This window comes from Halichoerus grypus, chromosome 5 (assembly GCF_964656455.1).
Source record: "Halichoerus grypus chromosome 5, mHalGry1.hap1.1, whole genome shotgun sequence".
NCBI classification, from domain to species: domain Eukaryota; kingdom Metazoa; phylum Chordata; class Mammalia; order Carnivora; family Phocidae; genus Halichoerus; species Halichoerus grypus.
In genome coordinates, this window is record NC_135716.1 from 106636727 (window position 1) to 106664453 (window position 27727).

The following is a 27727-nucleotide window of genomic DNA, read 5'->3' on the forward strand; positions in this document are numbered from 1 at the left end:
ATAATTGCATTTAACAATTGGTTTTTGGAACTCATTCCCATTGGATCATCATCTGGCATTACCTTGCAGCATAGAATGCAACACTGCCATCTTTGAAGCTGTCACTCATGGGTGGCTTTCATGAACACAGCACAAAGAAAAGTTTCAGAGAATCATTTTAAAATAATTATTGAAGTCATGGAAATAATGCAGATATGTGTCATTGTTTCCCAATGCTATGAGTAAATATATTGTTCTCAGGTCTATAGGGCAGGCTTTAACAGAACACAGCCACAGACAGAGCTTTCTCCTAGTGGTGTGGTGAGAAGATCCTATTGTGCCCAAGTCACTGATCAAAACCCTTATTTATTTTCCAGTTTACAGCAATCTCCACTGCTGCAGCAATGACATCTTTGTCCATCCCACTTGATTCTTAGCTTCCTGCATCTGAACTCAGATTTCTAGATCCCAACAATGTAAAACAAAAACAAACAAGGACATTCTTGAGTGATAAAAAAATGTGGGCTTAGAGTAAGCCCACTCTTTCTATGAAGGAGACCATTCATGTTCACAGATTTCAGTCTGGTGGCTATTAACATCAATCACTGTTTTCTTTCGACCAAGACCCACTGTGATACTCTCAAACTCTCTGAATTTATGGTTAACACATACAATCATGGGATTACAAACCACTTCATCCATAACAAATTTTCAATCAAAAAAACACCTAACTTATTAAGTTGCATCTCCAGCTGACTTTGTATTCCATTTTCTTCCTTCATTCAGCTGGAAGCGTTCACAAATAGCAAAGTATAATACTTCCCATGTTATGTGTTGCCAGGCAATCAGGGCAGAAATAATTAACACGGAAAGTGGACTGCCAGTATCCTGCCGAATGGCTCTGGAAAGAGCTCAAATATGACAAACATTCTTAGCTGTCCCTTCTGGGACACGTGCTCTGAAATCACAGTTTGAAAGGACAACTGCCAACTCTAGTTCCAAACAGTTTGACAGCACTACAGAATTTCATTCTAAAATCTGACTCAGTTTTTATTTAAAGGAGAATTCATCTATGCACACTGTCTTTCTGTGCCCATTCCTAAAAGAGTCTTTCCTGCTGATCTCCTGCCGTTCTGTTAAAGTCCAACTGCCTAATGAAGCTAATTCTGAGCACTAGATCTTTCTAAAAATGTAGAATTCACACAGAATTCAAAAGCATACCTGGGTCTGTGAAAGGCCCTGTGTCAGGTAGGCCAAGGGGATCACAGATTTCTTTTTAATGCCTGATACCACTTTCTACCTAACTGTTCAAATAAAAACCAAGTTGGAAAGCTAATCAATTGAATAAACACTTTCCCACAGAGAAATCTTCAACCAGAAGTACTTAACACACAAAGCAATGTGATAGATATCTAAATATATTCTAAGGATTCTAGTTGAATTTATTGCAATTCAGGTCAATGAAGATTTGGTGAGTACTCAAGTTAAGTGGTGGAAACTATTGTAAGGACACAGTCAGCCCCGACTCATGCATAATTTTCATCTAGTAGGAAAGATAGAGATGTAAATGGTTTTATCAGTGCACTGTGGTAAATGCTAAAATAGAAATCTAGATAGGATGCAGCAGACAGAGAGATCGGGAATTCCTAAGCTGATTCAGTTTTATAGATGCTGGTACTGGAAAGGACTATAGTAACTATCTGGTACAACTCATTTCTAACACAGAACACCACTGATAAATTGTCACAAACTCTCTGTTTAAATACTTCAGCTGAAAAAAACCTAAATTCAAGTTCTGATTCCATTCATTCATTTGTTCATTCTTTCATTCAATGTTTGTTAAATCCTGTTATGGATGCTAAGCCTGGGATATGAAAAAAGTAAGACCATCAAGACCCCTGACTTTATGGATAGAATTTATTATTTGGTGTAGAAGATAGATATTTGGTAAACAGTCAAAAGTGTTTTGGGGGTCATACAAAAGGAGGTACAGCTTTATGTTGCCCCATTCTTGCTGTGCATTTGGGCATGTCTCCTTACTTCTCTTGGCTTCAATCCCTCACCCATAGCATGAAGGAGATGGAGAATTCCATCTCTAAAAATCCCTTCCAACACTAAAGATACTATAATTTCTAGAGACAGAGAGCTAGCTGCGTTGTGAGGAAATCTGATCTATTTTGAAATCGCTCGGCTCTTCTGACAACTTAGTGTAGTGGCAAGAATATGTACCTTTGGAACCCAAAAGATATGGTTTAAAATTGTAACACTACTACTTACTAGCAATGTAACCTTGGGATAATTTGTAATATCCCTGAGCCCTCCTCTGTAAAGTGGGAATAATAAGAGACCGAGGTTTGCCAAGTTGATTTAAAAAAAAAAAAGAAAAGAAAAGAAAAAGGTATGTGAAACAAGTAGGACAATGTAGTGGTGGAATATAGGTACAAAATGAGGCTAGTTACCCTTCTCTGCATTTCTTTCCATCAGACCAAATTCTCTCTCTCTCTTTCTCTCTTTCAGTGAAATTCGATATTTACTGAATTTATTAAACACTGGCATTTACTGAATGCCTATTTATTTGCCAGGCATTGTACTAGGTGATGGGAATACACTGGAGAACAAGATAGTCAATCAATTTCTACTCTCATTAGAAGAAGAAGAAGAAGAAGAAGAAGAAGAAGAAGAAGAAGAAGAAGAAGAAGAAGAAGAAGAAGGAGAAGAAGAAGCCGCTGCCTAGTTTCTCTCTAGCTGTATACCTTTTCTAAGGTAAAGCTCTGTGGTCCTGACCTGCTTCTCTGGGGCGTTTCCAGTCTTTCTTGGACTCTGACCAACATCCTCACTGACCATTAGCCACTTGCTAAGGCTGTGCTCCTACAGCAGCTCCTCCCTACAAGGGTCAGAAGCCTTAAACTATTTGGAAAAAGATATCAAGCCAACTCCTGCTTTATGCAATCACAAATAAACCCTGGCTAGATTTTGTAACCTGATAACTTAAAATGAACCTGATTGAACAAAGTTCCCACTCTTGGAAAACTCCCATTATTTGAGTGTGTCTCCTTTTGATAATTGATAACTAAAACAGAATTGCCTCCCTGAGAAATTGAAAAAAAGAAAAAATTCTGTCCAAGCACTTAGAATTTTCAAGTCCATATAGGACTCACATCTGCTCACTAAAGAGTCCACCTTCAAAGTTTCTTGGTCCAAAGCTCCATTCCTTCACTTAGTTCTCAAACAGACAAAATTATTGGAGCTACCTTTAACTTTTCTAGATCAGCTATCTTCAGTTATAACATTTCTAACTTCCTGAAAGATTCTAGGAAAAAATATTTGTCCTGATGGGCTCTCTCAAGCTATTTTCAATTCTTAAATGGATTTTTTTGACCTGAGATTTAAAATTGGGTATCCTTCTTTCTAAAATACCTAAGGTTATGGGTATCTTTCCCTATTTTAGAACCTCAAAAGTCCAACTGGCTATCTGAAATTGATTCATCATTTCCCTCTAATGACTTATGTCTTTTGCTTTTGTTTTATTGTTTGTATGTTTTGTGATTTGTTTGTTTTTTTAAGAATACCTATGTTGAGTATGTTGGCTACCATTTGAGTCCTTTTCTTCAGGAAATACTATTCCCACTGCTTGTGGATTAATAGAGAGAGTTGCTTCCCCCTGCCCCTGTAGACCAGACAATCAGTGAGCTAAGCTGGTCAATGAACCCTGATGAAGTGTGATCAGTAAATTCTCTTATCACCATGGTAACCGGTATACTCCTTAGACAGTGCCCTATTGGTACATTGGGGAGAGAGCTTGATGACACATCACTATGATCTCCCTCTACATTAACCTTGTTTTTTGATTCACAGTCTTTGGGGACACTGACCAATTATAAATCCATAAAACTGTACACACCTATAGTTCTGCATCTTATCTGCAGTGATATCATAAGAAAATTTACCCTATGTTTCACTGAAGTCAATGTAGGTGATGTACAAATCTATCAATTTAATAATTATTTACAAAAAGAAAGGAAGTGGTTTAGCTGAATTGTTCTTTAAAACCTCAAGCTGGGTCTTAGTGTTCTTTCTTTTCCTAAAGGCTCACAGAACATTGGTTTAATTTATATCAGAGTTTTCAGTTTCTGGTTTAATCTTGACACAAGACAGGCTTTCCTTGATTTGATTTAAAGCTTTTCTTTCTCTATTTTCCCTGAAATAATCAATATAGTTAGCCCATTTTCCAATTTTATATAGAAGCTGGTTTTCCATGTCAGTTTCCATGTCGGTTCCTATCTTTGTGTGATATGACCCACTTAGAATTCTCCATCCCAAGCTTTTAGAAACACAATAATTTACAAAAGAATTTAGTAGTTTAGTTGTAAGGCTATTTGCTGATTTATATGGGGGAGGGCACTAATTGGCTTTTAATTAGCTAATACAGTAAGGTTCTATGCCTCCAATCCATTGTTTCTCAAATGATTAGTTGCCTCCTAAAACCATATCTGTTTCTGAGACAGTGACTTTATCCAGGCTCTTTCTTAAAGGCATATCTCTACTGGATGCTAAACACCCCACAGGTCTTGGGAGTTCACATTTTGCATGCACGGTAATGTACGAAGTGATATACCTAGCCAAGACTAATGGCTTATCTACTATAAACCATAAATGTGCATTGGCAGGTTTTCAGGTTTCCACTCAACATTTTCACAATTTAAAGCAGACTCTCAGCATCACTTGAATGCACTTTTTGCAGTTTACTTTATCATTATGCAATGCCATGTGATTTCATGTCACAGCCAAACAAAGTGAATAATGGAACTTTTGCATTATTACTGGCCACAAGCATAACTCAAAAGTTCTGGAACTTCACCTGCCTATGGTGGGTGCCAAATGGGTTGGTTTACAATCCCAACTTCAGCCACCATAACAGTTATTTCTATGGGTCTGGGATAGTTCATGAATGCTAATGTCATCAATCCTCTTGATGTTCCTTTTTTTTTTTTTTTTAAGATTTTATTTATTTATTTAGAGAAAGAGAGAGAGTGGGGGGAGGGGCAAAGAGAGAGGGGGAGAATCTCAAGTAGACTTCATGCTAAGTGCAGAGCCCAATGTGGGGCTCAATCTCACCACCCTGAGATCACGACCCGAGCTGAAATCAAGAGTGGGCCACTTAATTGACTGAGCCACCCAGGCACCCCTTGATGTTCCTTATCTATGGACTGTTGCCCTAAGAAGTCACCTTGCCACTGATGAAGTCTCTGGTATTCCCTGTGAGAAACCACTTTTTTGCAATACCTTTACCAAGTGTTTCCCAACACTTGAAAAAACAAACAAAACAAAACAAAACAAAACAAAAATACCCCACAATACTCTAATGGTACTAAACAACACTGAGTTATTTTCATACCTCACTCCAATGGTGCCAACTGATATCTCACATTTGACTGACAGCCAAAAGCTCTGCTCCACATCCTGGGTCCAGAATGGGGAGAAAAAACACTCCATCTTATACATCTCTCCAGACTCTGAACCCCCAAAGCTTCTACGCAAAAACAACTTTTTAAACATTTATCGACCCCATGCATATCCATGCATCTAAGTGGGTGACAGCAGCCCAGAGGATCATTTAGACACAATTTCACTTTATGCTTTGTCAGGCCATCCTGCTTAAATGAATGGAAAGTACTCTTTAACAAAAAGGAATGCTGGAGGAGATGGCAAAAGGGACATCAGTCTACCTGTTTTTCCTTTTTTTTTTTCTTCCCAGCCAGGAGGAAGCAGCTTCCTTCCAAAAATAGTTAAGGGACAGAGATGCTTGTGTCTGCGCTGAAGACAAGAGCACAGCTGGAACCATTACACAGACATCTCCTGTGACTGAATCACTGTTTAGTGCAGGTCTGCTTCTTTATTCCTAATGAATCCTAGCTTTAGAATTGCAGAAATTCATCCAACAGAAGAGAGGACTGCACTCATGTGTTATTTGCCCATGAGTGAATCACCTTCGATAGAGTCTAAATTCCATAATTTTGCATGATGGATGCTTGAGTGTTTTGTGAGTGGGCCCTGAAAATCAGGTTCCAATTTGGAAACACTGGTAAGGACCCTACAAATGACTATTGTGTTACTAACCACACATTTGTATACTTTAAAGCAATCTCAATTACAAGGGATGACATATGCAGGATAAAGTGATAACTGGCAAAATGACAAACATGAAGGCTTAAATCACTCAGGATTATTATTAGATATCTGAAATAGTGAATTTTCTAGAACAGGGTTGTAGAGATTTCTATGAAATATACCTTAGTAAAGGAGGGTAATTTTCTCACCATCAACGCATCTGTGGCACTGATGCCCTTGTTTTCAGAAGAGAGGATCAACAATAATATATCTTAGAATGCTATGAGACTAGTTTTCTTCAAGGCAGACTCCTTTGTTTTCTGATCACTATTTAAATAAAGGATAGCCGGGGCGCCTGGGTGGCTCAGTTGGTTAAGCGACTGCCTTCGGCTCAGGTCATGATCCTGGAGTCCTGGGATCGAGTCCCACATCGGGCTCCCTGCTCAGCAGGGGGTCTGCTTCTCCCTCTGCCCTCTTCCCTCTCGTGCTCTCTGTCTCTCATTCTCTCTCTCAAATAAATAAATAAAATCTTTAAAAAAAAAAAAAATAAAAATAAATAAATAAATAAATAAAGGATAGCCAAGCCAAATGGCAACCAGACAGGTGCCATAAATGAGTGGAAATGATAAGGAGGGGAAGACACTCTAGTGAACCTGAGATGGAGTCCCGTCCACTCCAGCCCTTTCAGGGTGCATTAAAAAAAAGAAGAAGAAGAAGAAAAGGAAGGAGAAGGAGACGACTAAAAGACTGTGTAAGCCCAAATAAGTTACATCTGCAGGCTGCATCTCAGGGCTGCTGCTAGCCTCCTGGGCGCTATCCCACATGGCAGTCACTGGCCCTGTGTCAAGCCCCACCATACCTGTTTGCAACTTCTAAATTAAATTCATTCATACTTACTTTTTCTGAGCCAGAGACACTCCCAGAAGACAAATTACATTCTTTCCATTCATTCATTCACACCCATGAGCCAAAATTCCATTACATTCTTTTTTTGTAAGATTGTTTTGGGGAAAAATGATAAAAATAGTAATCAAATAAAACTATTTAATCTATAACTCAGGGTCATTTACTCTTTTAATCTCAAAAATGAACTCCTTCATTATGTGTCTGTGCAAAACTTTTAGTCATTGATAAATTCAGATGTCTAGATTTACCTTGTCCAGAAAATGCAAATACTACAGTTAAAGCAGTTTGCTAGTAAGTATGGGTTACAGCTGCTAAACTGAAATTTCAGCAACCCTTTACAGTAGTAATAGCAAGTCAAATATTTTTTAAAAGCTGAAAAGGGTGAGGACTGTGTTAATGTACTTCCTAATTTGCACATTTCACAGATTTTAACTAGTTACTATAGCTATTGCATGTTTAAATAAATACAGTGAAGGGATGTACTCCAGGAACGGTCACTTGATTTCACAAATAATGTAAGATTCAGATACTGTTTTTCTGTTTCAAAGTTAAGCCTCTTAGAAAATAGTTAAGAATAATGAAATGGTTCAGATGGCAGGATGAATTTCCAAGAAATAAGTGAATCTACCATAAATATTCATAATCATGTTAGGTTCACTTTTTAAACAATTTCCAAGATGTTAGCTTGCTATGGTGTAACTGCTGGTCAAATCAGTGGCATAAAGGTTAGGTTATGTTTCCTTCATTAATGATTTGGCTCAATGCACACAGCAGTATAATGTATTTTATGAGTGAGGGAAATGATATTGGTTTGAGAGGTCTCATGTAACAGTCATATCCTGTCCAAATATAATTTTGAAAACAATCAGAGCCATTATGGCTCATACAGAAAGAAAGATAAAGACAGATAGCTGTATATGGGTTTTTAATAAGTAATTCACCCTGGGTCTTGAAACATCAGATTGCCAAGTAATGTTATTAATGTATAAGCATGTTGGTAAAATCATGTATTCTTTCCATTGGTTGGCTTCAGATATGTTTCCAATGCAAATATTGTGTAAATGTATTGAATCCAACTTATGCAAATCAGGAAAGTAATTCATCTTTCAAGAATTTTACTTGATTATTTCACATGCCAAGGAGCATTTTTCTGGCAACAGTCTACTGACTATTTATATCTAACATTTTCCACTGGTGAGATTATGCATCTTTTGCTGAATGTTGGATATTAATTGTTTAACATATTGATCACCTCTCAGTCTTTGAGGTTAGTGTCTTGTGAAACTTCTTTATTTGAGTCTCCCATAATGAAAATGTGTGGTAAGAAACTATTGATATTATTGAATTGGTTTTTTGCAGCGAGGAGTGTGTATGTTCACAGATGAGAACCTAAAGCAAAGACAAAAATAAAATGTCTTACATCCAGAAGGTCTGACCATCAATCATGTTGATGGAGCAGATTTCAGAGACACTCTTTCCATCTGGCCTGCTCTCCTCTCCTCATGCTCCCTAAGACACAGGGGGTCTCGTATATACAGCTTTTCCTCATCTTAACACCAACATTCCAATTTGGAAACTTAACATGGGTATTCTCAAATGTAGCATGTACTCAGCATCTACTCTGAGAATCACCTTCAAACACAGAACTACATAGATTAATAACTTACATTATTTGTGCACATGTTTATTTTCCTCATGAAATTGCAAGCACCCTTGAGGACCTTTCTGTGTCATACTTATCTTTGATACTTTGCTTCTACCTTGCCTCAACTTAATATGGTCATTATTACATAGCTAGTAATCATAATGCAGTGATGTTTATTGAGTACTTATTATGTGCCAAATATTGTTCTGAGGACTTTATATTATTATTTCATTGAATACTTACAACTACCTTCTGAGGTAAGTACTATTATTATCCCCATATCTACAGAGGAAGATACTGAGGCACTGAAGTTAGAGTCCCACAGTTAGTAAATGACAGAGCCAAGGTTTGAAAGTTTGAGTCTAGCCCCTTCACTCTAAGTCAGTAAACCTGACTGCACTCACTACATTCTAAATATGTTTAAGTATATAATAATAATGGTAATAACAATAATAATAATAACTAAATCTTTTTTTTTTTTTTAAGATTTTATTTATTTATTTGACAGAGAGAGACACAGCGAGAGAGGGAATACAAGCAGGGGGAGTGGGAGAGGGAGAAGCAGGCTTTCCGCTGAGCAGGGAGCCCGATGCGGGGCTCGATCCCAGGACCCTGAGACCATGACCTGAGCCGAAGGTAGACGCTTAACGACTGAGCCACCCAGGCGCCCCAATAATAACTAAATCTTTTAACACTTTGTATGTGTCCAGGACTTTTCTAAGACACCTTTCTAATAATTTAAATAGTAGTTAAAAACTCTGCTCAGGTGTGGGATAGCCTTGATTCAAAACTCAGCTCCACTTTTCACTAGAACTGTGACCTTGGTTAGTGCTAGTACTATCCCATTTTGCAGATGAGAAATCAAAAAGTTAAGTAACCATGGTCTAATCAAAATTAAAGGTTGCATTACTTGACAACATCTTCCAACCATGGTTATTGAACCTAAAGCTGAATCTTTCTCCTGATAAGGGACTCCTAAGTTCTGGAAGTCGCACATGCCATCATTGGGAAGCAGGAACTTTTGGAAGGTTCCTGATTTGTTGAGCAGAAATCTCTTACTTATTGTTTCTTCCCATTAATTCTAGTTCTACTCTATTAGGTAATGACCAAGTTTTATGTATTGGAAATGAAAATCCCAGAACCCCCAGCCCAAGTTCTTCACTAGATTCCATAGGTTGTTAAAAATAGAGCAAAATTGGGGGATGGGGTAACTGGATGATGGGCATTAAGAAGGGCATTTGAAGTAATGAGCACTGGGTGTTGTATGCAACAGATGAATCACTGAATTCTACCTCTGAAACTAATAATACAATATATGTTAATTAAATTGAATCTAAATTAAAAAATGAAAAAATATATAGCAAAATTAACATAATTTATTTTCCACTTCATGATTCTTTAGATATGTAATGATGGCCCCCATGGATGCTTACCTTTGCCAGGATAAACATCCTTCTTTCTTCAACCACACTTAATTGGGAGTCTGACTCCCCCAATGTATTCTATGTTCTATAATTATTTTCTATTTACTAATCCTCAAATGACTTACTGTGTTTTTCTGGCACTGACGCTCTCCAACTTGAATACTCCCTGCCTCTGGCTACTGGCCACTTTGCCACTATGTTTAGCGACATGTATTATCTGATTCTCTCATGTGCTCTGTTCCTGATTAGGGTCTAAACCAAAAAATGATTTTTACATGGGGAGAAAAGTAGGGACTCTCTGATATTACTGGTGTAGTTTCATGCATCATCAACCCTGATGGCAGATAATTAAAAAGTTTTACAGTTTAACCATTTAGTTCATATACATAAATACATATGGTATGCATATGAATATATATATATATATATATATATGCACCAAGAAATACAGTTTAAAGATATGATGACAGGATGCAAAACTGACCTTCTATTCAACAATATTTTTCATATATACTTGTCAACTTCGAGAATCTTTAGGTAGTTGCATTAGTCACTGGCCACCTCAGTCAACTGAATCTTTTTCCTATACTTGAAACCGCCTTTTTTCCTCTCCGTTTTGCTGGTGTCATCCATTCTGTCTCTTTACCAACCAACAATCCCGAAATCATTTCTACGCTATTTTTCAGCCAGTTTCTCTTTAATTAATTTGCAGATTTCATTCCCTATAGTCTTCCCCACGATTAATTTTCAGCTTATTCCACGCATTCGCCATGAAGTCAGTTGTGCTACCTGAAATCCATCATTATAAATTCTTTTTTTTTATTTTGAAGGCTTCTCATTTTCAAGAGTACTTTACTAAAATGAAAGTTTTTGAGAAAGAAGAAACTCTTTAAAAATCATACCAGCTGTGAATCAGGTCATAAGATAAGATATGATAACAGCTTATAAGAAGGGAAAAACAAATATGGACTGATTCACACCTCTGCCTATGGTTCTATTATCATCACAAAACAAATAAAAAACAACCAAAAAAACATCTAAATGGTAATATAGTCCACCTGCATATGCAATGAATTCTGCTAAATTTACAACAGAATGTATTTAACAAAAGATCTATATATCTTGACTCCTTACAACGGAACATAGTTACTAAAATTCTAGGAGGAGTCCATGGATCACAAGGATGGAACCAGAATTATGTCTTAGGGTGTTGGCGAAATGTGGGATTTACTTGGGACTGAGAAGCATAAGCAGGAGGAGCAACATTAAAAAAAAAAAAAAAAGTCAGTAAAATTTAGTTTTCCATTTAGGAAATGAATGAGCACATAATTTGTATATTTTACATGTGCATATTTAAGACTAGGTTTTAAATTTCCAACCATTCACTGTGCAACAGTGAGATAGAGATTATGACAGACATGCTAAGGTCTAAAGAAACTCCAAAGCTGAGGCTGTAAATGCATGCATAGCTTTCATGTGTTAGGTGTTGTTGCTTTTTGGGGTTTTGTCTCATTTTGGTTTTTGTTTGTTTTTACAGTGCTCTCAATAGTGGATTATATGGTCCAAGAGAGGAGAAAATATCCACCCCAACATGCTATTTGTACTAGTAAAACACTCTCTTGAAATTTCAAATTTGATCACATCACACAAAGAATTTCAAGGTTTGAAAGCTTGGTAGGGAGGGATAGGGGAAAGAAAGAAAAGAAAAGTCATAAAAAAATCTTTAAGTTCAATTATTGAAAATAATTAGTACGGGAAATCTGCACACATAAACCTCATTTATGTGTTTGTTTATTCACTCATTCAGTCACCAATGAACTACTGATTGTCTATATTGTGCCAAGCACTATACATACATATCCATATTACAAAAGGCAAACACTACCAAAGTAGTACAATCTTTTTCTTTCTTTAAAGTGTAGCTCCAAGGTTACCGCCTCTGGAAAGCCTCACTAACTCTTTTAAGCACCGACAGTTCAGGTTTCTTTTAGTAGCCATGGATCTCTGTCTATATTATTATTACCAAGAGTACTTCCCACCACATGTTGTGATTTACCATAACTCTATGCACTTAATAGGTCTTTAATAAATGATTACTCAGTTTTGTGCTATGTTAGGCCTTCCATAATATCATACATTAGAACAATAACAACAACAAATGATTTTATCCAATAATTGGAAGTCTGTTGAGAAATTTCAAAGGAAATATTGACATAAAATATCAAAGCAAAGGGTGCCTGGGTGGCTCAGTCAGTTCAGGGGCTGACTCTTATTTTCAGCTCAGGTCATGATCTCAGGTTCCTGGGATAGAGCCCCATGGCAGACTCCAGGCTCAGTGGGGAGTCGGCCTCAGGATTCTCTCTCCCTCTCCCTCTGTCTCTCCTCCCCGCCCCCCAACTCATGCTCTCTCTCTCTCTCTCAAATAAATAAATAAATCTTTAAAAAAAATATATCAAAGCAAGCATTTGTGCTGATTTTTCCCCAAGATCAACCTCTTGGGAAAAACTCAATCATTTTTGCTTGTGTGCCCCACAGATGCCCTAACTAGTGTCCTAAATTGTACCTCTTTTGATAGGGACATGGATTCCAAAGGAGATGGGTTCTCACAGGAATGGAGGATGAAGAGACATGAGGAGTTTCAATGGCACATAGACTCAAAGAGATAATAAACAGTATTGGAAAAGAGAGAAACATAAACACCTAATTTACTTCTCTCCTGGAGGCATTTAACTCATTATGCAAGGGTGGATAACAGACATATATGGATCTTAAAAGAGTTAGCAGAACTGCAAGGGTGCCCACAGTCATCTCATCCCACTTACATGTCCAGGGTGCCCATAAAATGCAGAGATCAACTATCTACATACGCCCAGTGTGAAGCTGATCCCTATAGAGCCAACCAACCATGGCTGACTTTGTAATCATGAATTTACGTAGCTCTTCAGATTTTACTGGCTTAATTTTTTCATGAAATCTAACTTCCCGTTACAGAACATGACAATTTCTCCCATTTTTTAATTTTCTGGATCTGTCCTTGTGTTACGAGTATTATATTACCATTAACAACAGACTTACAAAACAAAAATGGACTTAGTTTCTTAACCAACATTATATTCTCTAACAAAAAATAATAGTTTCTTTCAAGTTGCATAAGGAATTATAGAATTTTTAAAAAGGATTATAAATGCTTGCATTACTGACATTAATGTAGCAATTATGTTATAAGCACAAGCATAAAGACAAAAAGTACAATGAAGATTCTATAACTGCAGCTCCAAAATATCATTGGGAATTACTCATTCTACAGAGAAAGCAAAACTCTTATACTCAAAATTTTTTAGAGAGAAATTCTAACCTGGAATCTACGAACTTAGGAAGGAATGGGCCTGAAATTGGTACATCATGAAACACCATAAAGACAGCTCCTCAGAGGCGCCTGGGTGGCTCAGTCAGTTAAGCATCTGCCTTAGGCTCAGGTCATGATCTCAGGGTCCTGGGATCGAGCCCCGTGTTATGCTCCCTGCTCAGTGGGGAGCCTGCTTCTCCCTCTTCCTCTACCCCTCCCTTCATGCTCTCTCCCTCTCTCTCTCTCAAATAAATGAATAAAATCTTAAAAAAAAAAAAAAACAGTTCTTCGTATTCAGCTTATGTTTCCTTCTTATATCATTCCTTTCTTGCTTATTTACCCCTAAACCAATAAATTCCTTCCCCATATCACTGAAAAATCTTTGCTTCTCTTTATCTCTGTGTCTCCCTCTTTTACACTTACACACGTATTACACATACAGAGGTTTATGAGAATTTGACATCTTGTCCTATAAACAAATGAAGTGATGTTTCTTGTATGGTTCATCATACAGGAGAACAAAAAGCAGTTATTGCTTATACTTTTAGATACATAATACTTATGGGAACTCCAGCGTAGCACAAAGAGTGGGTGTCGAAGTTGGAATAGGGAATGGTACTTATGGTAACTCATCTGCCTAGACTACAAAGAACCTGGAATCTGAAGGTACCATTAATATCATCAAACCCAAACTTCTCATTTAAAGATAGGAAAGCTGAAGCCCATAAAGGTCATAGAGTATGACTAAGGTGATGATATTTCATTATAGATTGTAGAGATGTGAATTCTGCCAGATTCCTTTAGCATAGGATTAATGACATGCCCTTGAGTCACCTCTTATGGATGGCTAGCCCAAGAGGTACTACCTTTTTGGATTCTCAGTATTATTAGAGCTATTCTTTAGGTTAGGTTAATACATCTTCCAAATTGTGGTTGTTACAGGTGTCACCTGGGTCTCAAACTCAGGAGGAAAAAAACAAAAACAAAAACAAAAAAACATCGCCCTAAGGCAGGCAAATGGTTCAGGACCATGGACAGTCACCAATTGGTGGTGGAGCCGCTGCTGCTGAGGCACCTTTTCTCTCTGACCCCATACCCCCCGCCCCTGCCAATGCAGTTCTCCAGGTTAACAAACACTTAGCAGTTTGCAGTCCATTAGTATTGCTGTAGATGGCAACTCAGTGGTCCCAGGAGAGACAAGACCAACTGTCAACGTATGTTAACTTTAAAGATACTCTGAAAAGCAAGATTTTTAATCATCTGGACATTTGTATACTATCTTACTTGCATCTCCATAATATCTTACATGATAGCCTAAAGAAAAAGATTGGCTGCAGTTCCAGTAGAGTATAAAGGTAGCACCAAAAAATATATGTCTTTTCTGCTCTCCACAGACAAATGGAATTCCTAATTGAAATAATTAAATAATTCTTTTACATTCACTCTACAAGGTCTTTGCAAAGGAGCATTTCAGAACAAACAGCACCGAGCACTTAATTGCAAGGGAAAAATATTTAAACCAGTTCGTTTAAACTACATGATACAGATCAGATTTAGAAAAACTTACCCCATTCTTTCAGGAGCACATGAGAAACTACTTCAGTTTGCCCGCTGGTCCTGGTGATGGTGGTGCAGATTACATTCCTGACAGAGCCTGAACTGTGCAAGAAATAAGAGATTTCTATAATCTCACGTAAGATCCACAAATCTTGTGCAAAATTCAGCAACTAAAGACAAGCTAGGAGCTTTCTTTTTTTCTATTTTAAAAACAATACTTTATATATTTAAGTAACAAATACCAGATACAAATGAATCTCTAAACATACGGCTTCAATCATAGTAGCATTATTATTTCAGTCAATATATCCCTATTGCTGCACCAGAAAAAAATAAAGTCACTGGACATAAGCTTTCTAAACAAAACAAAAAAAATTACTTTCTTATAATTCTATGCTATATGAATATTGTTACAATAAAGGCTCCTTTTGGTTAACTTAAGAAGATATACTATTTTAGTCTTAATAATACTGAGGGTGAGTTCATTCCTGCTAATATTTAAAAAAAAAAACAAAAACAAAGTGATTCTCTTCATTTTAGAGTAAAAGATCAATATGATTTATTTGCATTTTATTAATTAACTATTTGGACATTTGGCAGTCTATTCACTGTAGTTGAAAAAAAAAAGGGAGTGCTGAGGAAGTCAAGGATTTACTGCAGGCTTTGGGATATAGCATTACATGAGGGAGCCTGCCTTAATTCCTCCACCTCACTCTGTTTACCTTCTTCAGTGTTACCCAATCTACCCTAAATTAGAACAAGCTGAAACTGGAGAGGATCCTCCAAGCTGCCAATGTCTCCAAGAGCACTCCCTAGTTCCACATCAGCTTGAGAATTCCAGGAGACCTATGAGAGGATAAGCCAATTTTTAGGACCAGCTTTGGTTATAACTCACTTTGGAATTTGTCTCCTCTACAGGAAAACCTTGAACTAACGATTGTTCTCTAGCCAAAAGGGACATTATTTTTTGGAAGCGTAGGGATATTGTCTAATATTCCTGGAAGTTTCATCTCAACCTGAAGTCCCAGGGAGTTAAGTCAGGAATGGCTTGATTTAACTAAATGTGGGCCTTTCCATTCAGGCATGCCACATGACACAGATCAACTGTGGCAACTTTGTATCACCTTTGCCCTTTCCTGTTTTGTTCATGAGAACTGATGAACTATTTTATATCCTATGAGTTTCCTCATAGGATGAGTGATAGGTTAGAGCAGGAGAAAAAGTTCATGTTTCCTAAACAGGACACATCATCTTCTTCCTTTTCTGCTCAGTTGGGATGATAATGATAACTTCTGTCTGATTCTCCTTGTCTTGTATAAATATTCCTTTGTCTTATATAAATATTCCTAATTTTTCTATTTGGTGATAATAGCCATCCAGTGTGCTAGTGGTACAGCTTTGAAACCATTCTGCCGATGAGAAAACTGAGCACAAGTGAAGCTCAATGCATGGGCCAAGGTTGATCAACTGGTAAATATCAGAGTCAGAACTTGAGCTCAGTGTAAGAGAGATTTGCACTGTGTACATTCACTCACGTATCATCTGTTCTATATTCTGAAACTCATGGGACTGTCCTCAATGATAAAGTCTCATAACTTTAATTACACAAATATTTTTAAAGGGAGAAATACTGAGAAAATATTCACAGTATGCACTAGTGTAACAATAAAAAAATACAATGTAATTTAGTGCTGGGACCTCCCAGACCTGCTAGCATGTGAATTACATAGCAGCAGGATTTATTTTGGGATAGCTGGCATATGATGTTAGTAGAACAAATACGTAGGTTTGATTTCTCACTTGGGCCAGCTGATGTAATTCAGGCTAAAGGTGTATTCTGTAGCTGCAGGACAGTCCCAGTCAGTCAATTTAAAGCTATGTGAGCACAGAGGAATTCAGGTGAGAGAATACTGTTCGCTCTATGAAGAGGACAGAAGTCAGCCATACTACAAACCAACTTCCAACTGACAATATCCTCTTTTGTTTTCTCTAAAAGTGTAGTGATTACTTCAGTCTGCAGATATTGGAATGATATTATCATGTGGCTTTAAGTACTTGAAGATTTTCACTTCTTGAATTCCAACTCCCAAGACTGATAGTGATACCACCAAATTCACACCAGATCGTTTTTTCCAATGAGTATCAGAATCCCAAAGATGAAATGAATCATGATGTATAGCTTGTCTCCATTATCACATTCTGCATGTTTCTTGATGATCCACGGCTAAGTTTGACAACATTATAGATAAAAATCTCTCTAATCATGCAAAATTAATGCTAGGAAGTTTGGAAAGAAGAAACTGTCACTATTTCTTGACCTTATGTTAATCTTAGTTTCTCAGATAAATTATGATAATTCATTTATTTCTTCACACCCTTCGGTTATCTCATTCATGTTTTTGCTCTGAGCCATGCTTACTCATACAGCTTTTGCAAGCTATTCTGTCCTGGGTTTTCAAAGAATACCAGGGGTAATAGGGAAGACTGAGGCCACATTTTTGCATTTGATGTATCAACCATAAACGTCAGGAGAATATAGTACTGGACATTGGGATTACAGGCCTCCTATAACTTTCCAGATTTGTGATTTATTTCTGGTCCTTCTGCAGGGAACCTCTTCTTAAATCTAGTAATTCTTATACTGTTACTTATGTAATTCTTCCTGCTGTTGGATATCAAGGAATCTCAAATCTTTTCAACACCTACCTCATATGAACATAGAGGCTTCCTGCTATCTAGAATTAGAAACTGATTTCTAAGATTCTGAGCATCTTCTGAATATGTCACTGTGCTTTGTGGAAATCTGTGCTCAGCTTAACTGTACCTGCAGGAAAATCTCCCTGTGTAAGAGATCTCCTTGACACCATAATCAAATGTCTAAATCCTTTATGCTTTGGGAATGACTGAGCTATCCAGAGAAAATCCCAGATGCTGTCTTTACACGAATTACCCTGGACTAATCAACTAGTAGAATCAAGTGAAACCAAAGAAAAGAGAATCAAAGAGTTGTTTTGTTGTTTGTTTGCTTGTTTTTTTTAATGCCTACTGCATTGTTCAGTATTCTCAGAGAAATCTGTGCAGTCCTTTATTATCTAAACTTGGTTAATACTAATTTATGACTATATAATTTAGCTCCATTTCTGAAATATAGGATTCATATCAAAATGTTTTCTGAGTAAAGAACATTTGCTTTCCCAAAAATAAAAAAATAGAAACATTGCTTTTGGTTAGTAAATAAATTTGCTTATTCACGACAGCCACAGCATCTTTTAAAGCATCACAGTAACATTCCCTAGTTTCTGTTTTAGAATAATGTTTGTTTTTTTCCCCTTTGACACCTCGTACCATGGCTTTATGACACAACAGGGTATGCTTGGTTGGTGTGTTAATATCACAGTTTGAATGCAGTAAGCCATGAATTCAAAAGAGAGAAACTACAAAGGACCAGAAAGTGTACTACTGGTTGAATAAAGCACATCCTGAAGTGGTAATTCAAGTTTTATTTTGTCACTTTATTAATGATACTCATTATATTATAGGGTATTACATTACATAAAAGGAATCATATGCCCCCAACTGTATATGGATAATGCTGTTAATTCCATCAAGGCATCCCAGCAATGCTGTAAACTACCTCAGCAGAGCTTGAATAGCTTGTTTATTAACACCAGAATCCAGAATGGAATAATAGCTCTGATTTTATATACATTGGGGATACATTATATACCACAATATGTTTTTATATCAGCCAGGTATACTAAATGGACACAATTAAAGTGAAAATGTGCAATGAAATAATCAATCATAGCCTTATAAAGAGAATTACCACACATCCCTTTGGAGCTCCAAATCCCTTCCCATTTCTGTCCATCCAAGAGTCAGGAATGTCAGGAAGAAGGAAAAATAAATGTATTTTGCTCAAATGGGAGAAGACTTGCTAACTTCCTTCCCCAAGTTAGCAATCGAAATGGCTGTTGGAGCTTACAATTTTCTGTGCTGCTTAGAGAGAACACCCAGGAGTGTGCTGGGTCTCTGCATGCCTGCTATGAGGCAAGGCAGAAGGGCTTGGCACAGTGTGTCTTCACTCCCTTCTGAGGGCCACAGACACTTTAATACTTTTTCCATGAAAATCTGAGACAGTTTTACTGCTTTGAAAAATAAATCATAGGACACCATTAGCAAGGATTGAGAAATGACAGCAAAGCACTCTTTTAGTGTGGTCACAACCTGTGTTTATTATATAGGGAAAATGATGGAAATAAAAGCTAACATTTATTGAATACATAGTATGTCCCATACTGGGCTGAGTGCTATATATGCTTCATCGGGCTTAATCCTACAGCTCTATGCATAGGCACTGTTATTAACGCCATATGCCAGAAGAAACTACTGCTTGCAGTGGTCACGTAGCCGGACCAGGATCCCCGTGCTTGTAAGCATCAGTCTGGTTTTCTAAGTCAGGCTGGCTCTGAAACGACTGCAGACAAACAGTCCGTGCGGATAGCATGTCTTCCACTTTTCCCAGGTGAGGACTTGTACCAGGACAAGGCTGCTGAGCACTTTCATATCTCTACTTGTAAGCATCCCCCCCATACTTGAATGGAAGAAAAATTCCTGTCATTATGACATATTTTACTTTGTTCCAAGTTCCCCAAATTCTTGGTTCTTTGGAGAAGCTGTCCCGACCTCACAAAACTGAAAACAAACACTCCCTCATGGCATCTTTCTGGATGTGTTTGAGGGGAAAGATGGGTACTCTGACCTGGAAAATGGGGAAGATTTGGAATAGAGAAGCAAAAGTCAGGCAAAAGTTGGCAAAGCCCAAGATCTGTGCTGAAATTTCTGAATTTTTCAGTAAGATTAACTAAGAGGTATACAGTGCTTCATCCAAACACAGAATGGGCTTTAAGATACATACACCTTAATCTAAACCAACTGCAACAAATACTAGTTATATGGCTTTAGGAATATTATTGAATAATTCCAAATCTCAGTTTCCTCCTATCTGAACATTATCTACTTCAAAATGTTTGTGAGCAAGGATGAATTACTGAATTCTACATCTGAAACTAATAATGTACTATTTATCGGCGTATTGAATTTAAATTAAAAAAATAATATCATATAGGATAAGCTGTATAAAATAACTTGTGTATGTCTGGCATGCTAATGCATGCAATTCATTTCATCGTACAAATGGAGAGATGATTATCACAGGAGTGCCTTTTATGATCTTTTCTTGTTTCCCCAAAATCAGAGTTATTTCTGCTGTATTATGATGTGGAAATTTTAGTGAGGATTCCAAGAGTAAGCGTGCAGTCTTGTGGACAATGAAAAAAGTGTAACCTTAGCGTGAAGTTTGTTTTGGGTACTCATCTTCTATAGACAGAGAGTGGATTCTGACATTCTCTTGGTCTTGACCTTGAGCCATCTAGCTGTCAAGTAACAGCAGTCTGGGCAGTGGGTTTTCTGCTGGTCATCACATGGAAGGAGATGACAAGCTTAGAAGAAAAGAAGAAGAAAGATGCTAGCAAACTTGGAATAGCAAGCTATACTTTTCTAACCCAGCTTATCCATATCTGTACTGTCCAAGAGAAATAGAACATGAGTCATAAATATGAGCCACACATGTAATTTTAAATTTTTAGTAGCCACATTAAAAAAAGATTAAATATTTCAATAATACATTTTATTTAGCCCCAAATCCAAAATAGTATCATTTCTACATGTAACCAATATAAAAGTTATTAATGAGATATTTTATATTCTTCTTTGTTACTGTGTCTTTGAAATCACATCACATCTTCATTCTAGACTAGCCACATTCCAAATGCTCAGTAGCCACATGTGGCTAGCTGCTACCATATTGGGCAGCACAGAAATAGATAAATGTGCTTGCTTACCTCCTCTTTTTGCCAGTAGCCTCTCATGCAATCTAGTTATGGTGGCAGCAGCATCTTGGCTTGGGTCATAAGGTAACAGCACCCTCACCCACCACCACTCACTGGTTTTGGAATAGTATTAGCAAAAAAGCTGTGTTCCCTGAGGCCAGTGGGATGATGTTGATATTCAGTCAAGAAGAAACCCTTAAGGGAAGATGAATCTCAAAGTACAATATTAGATCCAAGGACCACACAACTCCTTCCCATCAAGAGATTCTCCTTCTACAACTTTCTCGGGCATTAGGGAGAGGGGGGTCTGTTTTTTTTTATTATTGTTATGTTAATCCCCATATATTACATCAGTAGTTTTTGATGTAGTGTTCCATGATTCATTGTTTGTGTATAACACCCAGTGCTCCATGCAGAACGTGCCCTCTTTAATACCCATCACCAGGCTAACCCATCCCCCCACCCCCCTCCCCTCTAGAACCCTCAGTTTGTTTCCCAGAGTCCGTTGTCTCTCATGGTTCGTCTCCCCCTCGGGGGTCTGTTTTATTGTTCTTAAACGAAGTATATTTCTACAGAGTATCATTCCATTTTTCATGACACAAATAATAATCTTCACATAGGGCTACTTACATGCCAAACACTGTTCTACATACACTGTATATATCAGCTCACTTACAATATTATTTTACGAACATTTTTCAGATGGCAAGCTACAGTGAGTTCCAGGAACTTGCCCAATATCCCATAGATAGTGAGAGGTAGATGTGGAAACTGAACCCTGGCGGTCTGGTTACTTACCATGGCTCTACTGCCCCAGTGCCTTAGTCACATGCCTGACTCCCTAATAAACAGGAGTGATAGCAACAACAGCCACAGTGCATGCAGTTTTGGAATAAAAACCAGATCTCCTGATCCTCATCAGCCAGGGGTTCTAACAAGCATATTAACTTAAATAAAACCCCAAACCCTTCACCACATCAGCACTTTTGTAAGCTACTCATTCAGTTTAAACAGAATTGGCTTCCTAAATTTCTCTGCATATATTCAAGAAGAACACAGCTGTTACATTTGGAAGATACTTGGCAGTTAATGGACAATTCCATTAAAAAAAAAAATTGGCTGGGGTGAAATGTCTTTTGTTCCTTTTCCACTTCAGTTTTTTCCACTGCCTTTCTTATTCCTTTTCTACACTCACGCTGTATGACTTTAAATTTTTGGTAGAACAATTTCAAAGGCTTTGAAACTTTAAAAATATCCTTGCTCAAAGTTTTAGAGATTCCCCCAAATTGGACTGGAGAATAAGTGAGGAGTAAGTGAATGAGAGACTTCCCCCTCCCCATGATGCTCAATGAGATGCTGAGAAATTCACCTGCTTATCAGCATGCAATTCCCCCTTCCTTTCCAACCTGCTCCAAACGTTCACCATTACAAAGATTGGGAAGGGTACTTACAGACAAAACAGCCCCTTTTCATCCACCTACCTAATCCTCAGGTTCCCTGGTGCCTATTAGTGCTACTTGTCCTCTCCAAAGCTATTCCGGGTGCTCAGTAAGTGGAAAAGGAGTGAACTTTAGAATCGACTGACCTGATTTAAATCACTGTTACTTACTAATATTATGACGTTAGTCACTTCACTGAAACATTCCGAGGTTCAGTATGAATTGGCTACATATGGATAATAACACTGATTTCTCAGTTATTAGTAAAATTACATGTGTATAAAATGCCAAGCACAGTGCCTGGCACCTATAGCTCCTCTTTAAATGATAACCATTATTAATACGTTAAGGAGAGTAAGGGGAAGCAGCCCTCTCCCACAGATTCTTTTGGTCCCAGACTGATATTCTTAATTTATAGCATCCAGGTACTGTACAGACACCAAGAAATCAGATCAGGCACCGACCTCGGGGCAGCCCTCCTGGAGCATCCCTCCTGAACAGTGACCCTGCCGTTAGGGATGCATTCCTATGGCCTTCCAAATTAAGGCAGAAGACAAAGCAGGGAAGGAAATACAAAACCCATGTATCAGAGTCAATGAAGAGTTGATAGAGTTGTCTGCTACTCCCAGTATTCTTCCACTCCTTTCTAAGCGGATGTGAAATTCCTTTTTGTGAGGACCTAAAATAAGTACACCAAGGATACAGAAAACATCCTGTCCTATGGTCCCTCTCCATCCCCACAGGGTGTGCTAATTGCCTGACACAGCCACACAGCCAAGCAAGCATCTCTGCTCTCCAGGTCTATGTGCCCATAAATTATGTCCAGTTCTATCCCAGAACCGCTGAGTCACCATGGACGGCCCACACAGGCCTGCCGATCACACATTCCTCTGATAAATGAGAGTAGAAATGATAGATCTGGAAGCTAGGGGTCATCACCCCTGCTTGAGCAAAAACAAGAGCAGTGTCCTACTCTCTCTGCTTTGATGATTCATAGGAATAGAGTGGTCATTTAGAGAGCTGGGTCCTCCTCCACTAAGTTGAGGAGGTGTGGGGCTTTTGGGCTTCTTGCCTGGGCAGAGTCACATGAGCCTAGTTGCTGACCACTGGAAGAAGAATTAAGCTGTAGGTCTTTTTCACAATAGATTTCATCCATCCTACAGTTATCCACATTACTGGATATGGACACATCAGCATATGCGGCTCAAGATGTCCACACCAGAGCATGAAGCCCTGTTGATGAAATCCTGAGAACTAAAAGGACATAATATTCAGTTCATATAAAAAATCCAGAATGAAGTATAATACCGTGACTTTTCCCCTATATCTTGCCTTGTGTTCTAAATATGTCAATTATAAAACCCCTTAATGTAAACCAGAGTAGAGATTGAATTTTATACACCCTTTGTTCGCTCAGCAAACACTGATTGAAGATCATCTGTGGACCAAGGATGGAAATAAGACAAGGGTATTTCCTCAAAGTTTACTGTCCACTGGTGCAGGTGGATGCCTCTATGAACAAACACAGTGTGACGTGATATGTGCTATAATGTAGACAACTGCAAAGAGCACTGGGTTATTTGGGGAAAGTGTGAACCCTGGCAAATACCACAGATTAAGATAATGGATAACAGAAGAAGAGCCAACAACAAAAGCTGAAACAAGGAACTCCTCAAGAGTCCTACTCCATTTTCAGTGGATCACTTTCCCTTCTACTTCATAGAGAAAATTGAGACCATCGACTTTTCAACCACACACAAAGAAACTCTTAGCTAGGTTTGCAGACCTTTATCTGCCTTCCTCCCACTTCAGAGGGTGAGTGTCCCTCCCACTCTCATGAATCCAGTTCTGGCTTCTGCTCGAAGCCCCTCCTGCCGTCTCAGAAATATATTTAAACCAATTATTCTTTCTCTCTTCTCTACTCCAGCCTCTTTCCCAGCATTTCCCCACAGCTTAATAAAATGCTCAAGATGCTCCTTGAATAAAAGCTCTCTCTTGGTGTCACATTTTCTTTTCTTCACCGATTTTCACCCAAAATACTCAAAAGTTTAGCCTACCCAGCCAACTCTCTTAGCTCCTCAATGAAACTTACCTTCTATCATCACTTTACTGAGAACACTCTTACCAAGTTCAAGTTCACCAATGACTGCCTAGTTTTGAAATGCAATGGTCATTTTATAATCGCTGTCTTACTAAATGTCTGTTGCATCTGCCACCGTTCAGCATCCTCTTCTTAGAATTCTCTATTTCCTTAGTGTCTATGACTTTAAAACTGCTGTGGTTCTCCTCACGCCCCTCTGATGGCGCCTTCTCAGTTTTCCTTCCTGGGCTCCTTTCTTCCATCTGCCATTTAAATGTCGATGTTCCCCAGGGATTTGGCTGTGCTTCTAGCTGCCTGGCCTCTGCCTGCTCCTGTCTATTTTCTAAATTCCAGATTTCCAGTTGCATCTGTGAGCTACACAACACCTCTCGACAACTACTTTTATTTTCTGACTAAATTAGCCAGTGTCAGTTTTTTGTTGCTGGGAACTGAGAATGGAGAAATCTGGCTTAAAAGCAAAGTCTGGTGAAAAAGAACATGGAATGCAGTTGTGTATGAGCACAACATGAGTCAACTGGAGCTGCTGCACCAGCAAGCAAATGAATAAATAAGCACCTCAGTAGACATACAGTGCTCAGACCAAGTAACGTGCCACCTTCCTCTGCAGCTGGAGTACGGTATGCAATGTGGGGCATCACACTTAAAAAAAAGAAAGAAAGAAAGATGCATTAAAAAAAAAAAAAAAAAAACATTTACTGGATTCTACAGGAAGGATTATCCTAGGGAGTGGGAATACAAAGATGAATAAGATCACTGACTTTTAGAAGTTTCTCTAGTGGGAAAGAGAAATGTCAGTACTGTAATATAAAAGAAGTGCTGGTGGCACAAAGGACTGGTAGCCAAAGCTGCCTTGAGGAACAAGAACGGTTAACATCTGGGCTAGGTACTGAGTGATGAATAAGATGTCATCAAGAGAAGGATGAAAAGGTGACCACCAGGCAGAGTGGATGGCATTCAGAAGACACAGAGCTGAGAGAGACTCCAGGGTAAAAGAAACAGAGGTACCCCCAGATGAGAAGAGAGAGGAAATGTGGTGTCTGATCAAGAAAGACCAGTCTATAACTCAATCCCTAAACCTTCACAATCTGGATATCCAAAAGCCTAGAAACCATATTTCGTAGGGATCAAATGAAGAAAATGGGTTTGTTTTATCCTGGAAAAAAAGGTGTAATGGACACAAAAACCTCTCCCCACAGTTCAAGAGCTGTCTTTTCAAAGTACAAATATGCCAACTTTTTGCCTATATGTTTACACAATTCGAGGAAGAAATTACTAATGATTGGATTGACTCCACAACAGAAGGGACTGTCTTACCGGGGAAGTGAGTTCTCTGCCACTTGCAGTATTCAAGCTGGTCAGGAAAATTATAATTTGAATTAAGTGGGTAAGAATTCAGGTTATATGAACTTTAAGGTTACTACTAATTACAAGGTTTCAACTATTTGTCTGCATTAGTTTTGCTGCCAACTTATTTATGTTCTTAAGCAGTTAGCTTTCCCGTGAAAAACCACTGTGCGTATCTTATGGCTCTGTCTCTTGAAGTGCTGGGTCAATAACAGTAGCCACAGAGTACCACTCTTCTCCTTTTTAAGGAAACAGTCCTTTTAGGCCTCAGAACAAAATACAGACTTCCACTCAAGAGTTTTAGATAAAATCCGACTCCAGTGGCTTTTACTTTCATTCCATTTTAATAACCAGCTCCATTCAATTTTGTCATCTCCCATCATCACTTCAACTTCAAAGGAATAACAATCCATATATGAATGTCTGACCATAACTGGTTCTTCCATTTCAAAGTAAGTCCCTTTACATCTTCAATGTTTGTCTGGTATATTCTGACTTGCTTCCTTTCTTACCCAACTTTCTTAGCCAGAATTCCTCATTTTCAGAATGGAATCCCCATCCCCATCTTTAACTTTTTGGTGAAATGGTCTTTCAACCAAGCCTACATGATAAATTCTCAAACCTAAGTTAATCCTAAATTTACTTTTATACTCCTGTATATTTATTGTCAAAAAGAAAAAAGAAGAGTTTTCTTTTCACAACTATATCAGTTCATGCTACCAGATTTTTTGTGGTCGTCAGTCTTAGCTGAGCCCTTATCATGGTAATTAATTTTCTTTGGCCAGCCAATACTTCTCTCAATAGATATTCTAAACCTTGAAGAGATTTCAAGAGCAAATTCAACATCTGCCTGGCAGATTATCTTGCCGTGTATTTCATAAGCAAACGTGAGGGCATTTAGTAATCTTCATTTTCTTTCCTCAACTTTCAAAATTATTTACCTGCATCTTCATCTTTATCTTTTTGCATTTGACCAAGGCTTTTACTCTAGATTACACTCTTAATTTCCTCCCATGTCATTTTGTATCTTATAACACTAATTAACACTTTCTTACACAGCATCTCTTTCCTCTGGACTGAGAAATTCTGGTGATTTTTTTTCTCATTTTATATGGATCACTTAATAAGTTATAGGTTATATAAAGAATAGATCTGAGGATATAAGGTGACAATTAAGAGACCTTTGTACTAGTTCAGGGAGATTATAAAGTTATAAACTAGAAAATGGCCGAGGTTGAAAAGGTTCAATAAATAATTAGGAAATAAACCCAGCATGGTGATTAATATTACTATACATGACAAGAAGCGTATTCTGTCACTGTCATCAGAACTGATGGGACCTACTGAAACCACTGATGTTCTTTGTCCCAGATACTGCAACCTCCTACAGGATGAATCCTTCACTATCTTTCCTTCCTGAGTTGCTGATTTCAGATTCAAAGTCCTGGACTAGCACATCTGATTGGCCAAAACGAGGTCATATACCAACTTTTAAGCTGCTTGGGAACATTGCCCCAAGAAGGCAAGTGTTCGGCATTTTGAGCTTCTGGTTGGAGGAAAACTACCTCAACACTGGAAGAGAGATTAGATCCCGGAGAGAAAATAAAAATGTGACTTGTGTTTGCACTATGGATTTTTGAACATAAAGGCAAATTTTTCTATCAATTCCTGTTAAGTAAATTTGTCAGTCTTTTAGTCCCAATTTTAACATTTTTACCTTTATGCACCTTGAATATGTTCCAACATTTTAGTTATCCAACAATTTAGTTGTTAAATAAAATCACCTATCCTAACACAAGCTTCTGGCAAAATTGTACAGAACAAGAAGAAGAACAAAGTTCTGCTAAATAAAGATAAAAATCCTCAAGTTCAAAGTTAATCTTAACCAATCCCACCGAGAGAGCTGCTGAATGGGCTGTAAAGATGCCTAACTAAGCTATTACACAGCCATTTCCATTCTCTTATTCTTAAACAAGTATCTAAAACT

General features: G+C 37.9%; 1 long non-coding RNA gene across 1 annotated transcript in view; it reads right to left on the reverse strand.

Moving 5' to 3' along the window:
* The window catches only part of LOC118543819 (uncharacterized), a 273660-nt gene that overhangs the window by 195169 nt on the left and 50764 nt on the right, over positions 1–27727 (reverse strand). The window contains exon 2 of the long non-coding RNA XR_013447549.1: positions 14976–15067. This is a non-coding gene — a long non-coding RNA (uncharacterized LOC118543819). The remainder of the gene's footprint in view (positions 1–14975; positions 15068–27727) is intronic.